Raw genomic sequence first — 7,275 nt, 5'->3', positions numbered from 1 at the left:
CTGGCCTGGTACCATGCACTCAAGAGTTCAGGATAGCTTTGGTTGCTGCCCAATCCCCACAACACCTATTGTCAGTGCAATGACTCTGCACACACTCCCAGCAGGTCCCCTATCTGTGGCAGTGGAGAGAACCCTCTCACAACTCAGCCACAGCACCTGCAAGGTCAATATGATGTCCCAGTGCTCTATCCTGCTAATCTTCCCTGCAGGTGCTTTGATACTAACAAATGTATCACCCTGTCACCTTTTCTTTTCACTGTGCTTCTTCTCTGTGATTTCACAATGTTCCTTCTGAGAATAGTTGTCCGTAGGTACATATCTGCTTCCTATTTAGTCTTCTTTCCTCAGGAGCTGTGGATTCACTGGCTGCTTCTAATCTGCCATTTTTCCCCTTCCTGATATCTCCTTCTGATGGTGGCTTTAGGATAAACTCTTCCAGTGGCAGCCGGACCCCATGCCTACTCTTTCAGGCAGCTGCAGGGGGAAACTTTCTTCAGGCAGAGAGGCGTTCTTGCAACTTGCTTGGCTCTAACTTCCTTCCCTGCAGTGGCAGCATGCCTGGGGACTGGAGGCCTGAGTCAGCCGCTCTGGTGCTTGCTTGGGGCAAGGGATAGGGCTGGAGCTCAGGCGCCCATGGCCTCATTTGCCTCCACTTGTAGATTGCTGGGTGGTTCTACCTTGAATCACTGATGCTATGTCAGTCCCACAGGCTGGAGCCCCTGAGACCCCAGCAGCAGCCTTTCTGCTAGACTCAAAGCCTCTCAGGGGGTGATTTTTAGTAGGATCTGGCTCCTTCTTGTTCTATTCCACAACTTCTTCCCACGGAATCTGACACTTTTCCCTTAGAGTTACCCCTGAGTTATTTTATTTTTAACAAAACCTTTTCTTCTTTCTGAGATGATCTTGCAACCAATGTCTCTAATCAGTCATCTTGTCTCTTCCAACCACATTACACTTTAAAAATATGCTACCATAGGATATTTCATTTGAAAACATAAATTAATGAAGTTTCCATTAGAAAGTAAATGAAGACATACATAGTTGTAACCTAGACCTCGTATAAAAACCAGGTTGGAATCATAATAACACATTTAGGGAAAATGATCTCTTTTTATATATTTAGTTTTTTTTGTTCATGTGTTTCTTCTTGCTTTCTCATTAAATCAAAATTCCTTAAATACCTATGTTAAGAATATGTTTTGATTTGCACATTATTTCAAGTAAGAATAAACTTATACTTTAAAAACCGAATAGGTTTTGCAGTCACACAGTTGAATAACAGATATCTTTTTTGTGGTATCTCAATTGAAATTTGATTTAGGTAACATTTTCATTTTTCATATGCTGACATGTAGCATATGGTGGAAAAATTGCCCCTTAAAGATATTTCTTTGTTCTAATGCTTAGAATCTGTAAATGTTACCTTATTTGGAAAAAGGGTCTTTGCAAATGTGATTAGAAGTTAAGCATTTTGAGGTGAGGAGATCATCTTGGATTATCTGGGTGTGTCCTAAATGTTATCATGAGTGTTCTTATGAGAGAGAGAGACAGAGGGGGAAAGAATGATTAGAAACTCACACAGAGGAGGGGGTAGTGTTATGAAGATAGAGGCAGAGAGTGGAATGATGCAACCATAAGCCAAGGAACACCAAGGAACGCCAGCAGTGATTGGAAGCTAGAAGAGGCAGGAATGGATTTTCCTTCAGAGCTTTTAGAGGGAGTGTGGTCTGCCTACACAACACCCTGATTTCAGACTTCTGGCCTCTAGAACTGTGAGATAATACATTTCTGTTGTTTTAAGCCACCAAGATTGTGGCAATGTCTTACAGCAACTGCAAGAAACAAATACAGAGCAGAAGATTTCTTTCTTTGTTTTTTAAATGAAATGATGTTAAAAATAAGAGGCAAAATTTGAATGCTAGCAGTATTCAATAGTTAAAATTGGATTCAGAGATGAATGAGATTAGAATGTGTATATATTGAACTGTAAATGGACACCTTATTAAGATATACAGATAATCTAAATGATCTGGGCTTAACAAATATCTCAGCCATGGAGAGGCTATGCAATAGATCAGAAAGCAATAGTGTGTCTCCTCTTTAACATTTTCACAGAGTAATCTAATTTGACAGAAAACACTGATATAATCAACATACATCTATTGCAAACATCTGAAATCTAGTATCTGCATTTATTGTAATTCAAATAGAGTGATAAAAGCATTCTACCAGACCTCTGTAAAGTACAAAGGAGATTATGTTCACTATTTCCCCAGACATTAAAGGCTTCCTGGGTTGAATACAGTCATGGTAGTAATCAGAAAAGAAATGGTAAAAATTATTCAACAATCTCTATTTCTCTACTAGATGATATTTTGGAGTCTAAAACACACCTCCCCCTTAAATGTTTTTATTGCTTTCTGGAGGAGGGATTATATTTGCTATCTGTGATAAAAAAAAAAACACTGATATTTAAGGGTTTTATCCATTGCAGACATTTTGTTGATAAACAATCAAGGTAGCAAACTATTCCATGGTGTGTTACTTTACTTTCGAATAATCTGGTAGTGCTAGCTTCCTAATTTCAGAGATAATAATACAATGTTAAAATCATAAGTTCTTTATACTAAGAAAACCTAGAATTCCTTGAAATGATAGCTTTTTTAAAAGACCATTTCTTCAATGTTTTAGAGGTCTGCCATTGTTTTTTTGCAAAAGCCATTCCTTTCTTTTCCCCATCATAGTTACTCTTTATTGAGTATTTTCTTAAGGCAGGTACTGGGTTCAACATCACACCTGGGTTATCTCACAGCAGTGGTTCTATACTGGGGTTTTTGCCTCCTGAAGAACATCTGGCAATGTCTGGGGACATGATTGTTTGTCATAGCAGGGCATGAGGATGCTACGGACATCTAGTTTCTGTGCCAGTTTCCATTCCCACTGGCAATAAATGTATGAAAGTAGTTTGGGTGAGTTTGTAATTTTTAAAATTTGTCCTCAATCTTTACATCTTTTCATCAAAAACTTCCTGAGAATAAATAAAAGGTGGGCATACCATGTAATATTTGTGTCTAAAATGTCCTTAGCCCTTGGGTAGTGAGAATCTATTCATGGGAGATATTTTTCTAAACTATTTTTATTGTGTACTAAGAAATATATATATATGTATATATATATATATACATACATACATGTAAATTTATCATTTTAACAATTTTTAAGTGTACAATTTAGTGGCATTATGTGCTTTTACAGTATTGTGCAATTATCAACATTGTTTATTTTCAAAACTTTTCATCACTTTAAAAAGAAACTATAACCTGTGAAAGTTGATCATGTGAGTTGGGTCAATCTTGTTGTAACCAACTAAGACAGAGTTGAGAAGCCAGGGGGAAAAAGCACTCATAGAGCATAACATTGTTCCAGGAATGTAATTCTCTGCCAGCCTGGCTGCTGAAATTGCCTGCTATAACCTGAAACCAGTTTTATCTAATAGCTACTGAAACAACCTGTTGCTACCCTAAAAATAGTTGTACTCACTGTCCTCACTTGCTAATCAGGACTTGCCAGCTCTCTAAAACTTCACTAGTGCCAGTTAACTTCCTTGAAGAACAATACATAAGATTTCTTCTTTTTATAAAACCTTCAACCTTTCTCTTTGTTCTTCGGGCATACTGAAGACCACCTGGTCTGTATGTATGCCCTGAATTGAAATTCTTACTTCCTAAAAAAGACATTTTAAATATAGAGATTTTTCTATATATTTTATTTAACTTCAACAAACCATTAAGGGATAATTCCTCATTCTGTCCTTCCTCAGCCCATAGTAATGCCTAATCTAACTTCTGTCTCTATGAATTTGTCTTTTACATGTATTTCATATAAGTGGAATCATATAATATTTGTCTTTTTGTATCTGGATTATTTCACTTAGCATAAAATTTTCAAGATTTACCCATGTTGTAGCATGTATCAGAACTTCCTTCTTATGTCTCAATAACATTCTACTGTATGTATTACATACATATAGTATTTTGTTTATCCAATCATCTATTGATGGACATATGCCCAGCTGTTGTGAACAATCCTGCTATGAACATTGGCGTACAAATATCTGTTTAAGTCCTTATTTTTGATTCTATCAAGTGTACATATAGTAGTGGAATTGTTGCCTCATATAGTAATTCTGTGTTTAACTTTTTTAGCCACCATCAAACTGTTTTCTACAGTGTCTGTACCATGTTACATTCTTATCAGCAATGTATGAGGCTCCAAATTTCTCCACAGATTCGTCATTTTTTAGTTTTTTAACAAAAATTTTGGCCATTTTAGTAGGTGTTAAGTGGTATCTCATGTAATTTTTAACTGCATTTTCCTAATGACAAATGATTCTGAGCATTTCTTCAAGCGCTTACTGGCCATTAAAGGGGAAAAGCATGTTTCTATATTTACAACACTTCTGGCACAAAATATGCAGGTTTTCTCCATCAAGGAATTCTCTAATTCTCTGTGGACAACAACTGGGGGTCCTACAATTTAACTCAATTCTGACACTACCTGTAGTTAGCACAGAGCTCACAATTTAAGGGCTCAGTCCTAAAAGTCTGCTCCTCACTTTGTATGTCAATGCTAAGTATGGTAGTGCGTCTCCAGTTTACCTATACTTCTGTCTGACTTGGCTTCAAATTGGGGATTCCCATATTCTCCCTCTTTGGTTTTAATAATTTGCTATTGTGACTCAAAGAGCACAGGGAAACACTTCACACTACTATTATTGGTTTATTATTCAAGAACAGCCAAATGGAAGAGATGTATAGGACAAGGTGTGGTGAAGGGTGCAGAACTTCCATACCTTCTCTAGTCATGCCACCCTCCCAGCATCTCTATTTGTTCACCAACCCAAAAGCTCTCTGAACTCTGCTGTTTGGGGTTTCTATAGAGTTCCCAATCGCATAGGCATGATTGATTAAATCAGTGGCCACTGGTGATTAGCTTACAGAGGGCTAAGTTAATACTCTCTCTTCCTGCAGATTCCAAGAGTCTTAGAAGCGCTTATGTCAGGAAACAGAGCATCAGACTAAATATTATGACAAAAGATAACTCCTATCACCCCTGTTTCTCAGGAGGTTATAAGAATTTTAGAAACTCCGTGCCAGAAATTGGAGACAGAGAGCAAATTTATGTTTTATTATGTCACAGCCATCTATGTGTCTTCTTTAGAGAAATGTCTAGTCAAGTCTTTCACCGATTTTTTAATTGGTTTGTTTGTCTTATTTTTGTCTCTACTTCTCACACAGTGAGTCAAAACATTCTTCAAATATATTTTCACTGACTCATCACAAGTCTGCTGCCTTCAGAGAAGACAAGATCCTTTCACCCTAATAGGCACATAGCTATTAAATGTGATTTCCTGCTGAATTCTAGAAAGACATGTTATTTTACTTTCTCAAGAGGATTAAGATGAAAGTGAAAAGGATCAAGGATTCTGATTGATTTTAGGTAAATTGTTCAAGGGACAATTTTATCTCTGAATTGAGAAAGAGTATTAATAAATAAATTTTAAGCAAACAATGATAACTATGATAATAGGGTTAATTACTATCTAAAATAGGTAGGAAATTCTACTGCAGATTTTTAAAACAAATTATATACATAGATATAACACTTTCATTAATTGTCAAAATTTCTTGTCTGTTTTAAACTTACATTGAAAATATTTAATACATTAATTTAATTATATTTAGGTTAGGGATGGTTAACAAGAAAATAAACTTAATCACTAGAAAAAGTGGATATTATTTAGTTTTCTAGAATCCTTCTCCAAATTAGTTATGTTGATAATGTTTTATATATGTAAATTTAATAGTTATAATGTAATTTGGACACACATGAGATTAGAATATGTATATATTGAATTGTGAATGGACTTACAACTGGTAAGATATATAATCTACATAATTTGGCCTTAACAAATATTCAGCTGTGGAGTAGCTGAAAAAAAAAAATCAGAAAGCAGCAGTATCTTGAATAACATTTTCACAGTGCAGTCTAATTTGTCAGGGACACTGATTTAATCAGCATAAATTCAACAAAGTGAGTGGAAGTAAAAATGGCTCTAGATTCCTAATATATTGTCATTGGTCATGCCTGTGTTAGGTAATGCTCTATAATAGGAGTGTACTTAAATTAAATCGTAGGCCACATCCAGGGTCCATTAAGTGATAAGTTAAAGTGAAACAAAACAAAACAGAAATTGAAGATAAAATGATAGAGGGTGATAAAAAGTACTGACAGCCTAAAACTATGGTGTTCAAATAATTGTAGTGTTCAACAGGGATCTGAGGGGGGGAGACCTACATCTTAAGGATGTGATGAGCATTGTAGGGGGGAAAGGATTACCTCTATCCCTTTTTAGGGAGAGGCAAAGAAACACACTGTAACCAAAATGTCTAAAAAAAAAAATTTTGTTAATGGGAGGTAAACAGGTAGAAGGGGGGAGAAGGGGAAGGGTATACACTTTCATGGTGGGTGCAGGGCGCACCACTTGAAGACTGGACACGCTTGAAGCTCTTGCAGAGCGGGGTCGGGAGGGGGGCAGGGGCAAGATATGTAACCCTAACAATATTTGTACCCACAGAATTTGGGAAAAAATAAATAAATTAATTTTAAAAAAGTGATGATACTACTAACACTACTACTGCTACTAGCTTGAATAAGACTCACTAAATGCAAAGGACCATTTGCTTTTATATGTATTACAGATATTAGCTCATAACCTCCAGAAGTAGGCAGTGTTATCTTACAGGATCCACTTTATAGATATGGGAACTGAAGCACAGGATGGCAAGTGACTTGTACATATTCTCAAGGAGCAGAACCCAGATTTGGCCCCAACCAGCCTGGCCCTGTGTCTGCGTGCCTAATTCTTATGCAAGCAGTCTCTAAACTTGTCTCCAAATTGGGATCTTATAGGGGGGTGGGTAGGCTTAAAAAATTACAACAGGGGAGGATCAAGATGGCAGAGGAGAAACACCGCCAGACTAAGTGTCTCTGCAGAATAGACAGATTCTAGCAGAAATTAGAGAAAAGAAGCAAGAAGACGAGCATACAGCGGACGAGGGCCGGAAGGAGGGGTACCTGAGACCCCGAGAGACTCCACGGGAGAAGGTTGCGGAGGAGAACTGGAAGCTGACATCACCGGAGCAGCCTGGAGACCAGTGGGAAGGGTAGGTGGATGTGCCGTTTCCCCTCCCCTGCATCTGGGATTGCTGGTGG

The 7,275-nt window shown here is 37.2% G+C and overlaps 1 protein-coding gene across 1 annotated transcript in view; it reads right to left on the bottom strand.

The window, feature by feature from the left end:
• Positions 1-7,275, bottom strand: part of EYS (EGF-like photoreceptor maintenance factor) — a 1,642,296-nt gene that overhangs the window by 242,531 nt on the left and 1,392,490 nt on the right.

Source organism: Microcebus murinus, chromosome 5 (assembly GCF_040939455.1).
Source record: "Microcebus murinus isolate Inina chromosome 5, M.murinus_Inina_mat1.0, whole genome shotgun sequence".
NCBI lineage: Eukaryota > Metazoa > Chordata > Mammalia > Primates > Cheirogaleidae > Microcebus > Microcebus murinus.
The sequence above is the reverse complement of the archived record's forward strand: the minus strand, read 5'-3'. Positions and strand labels throughout refer to the sequence as shown.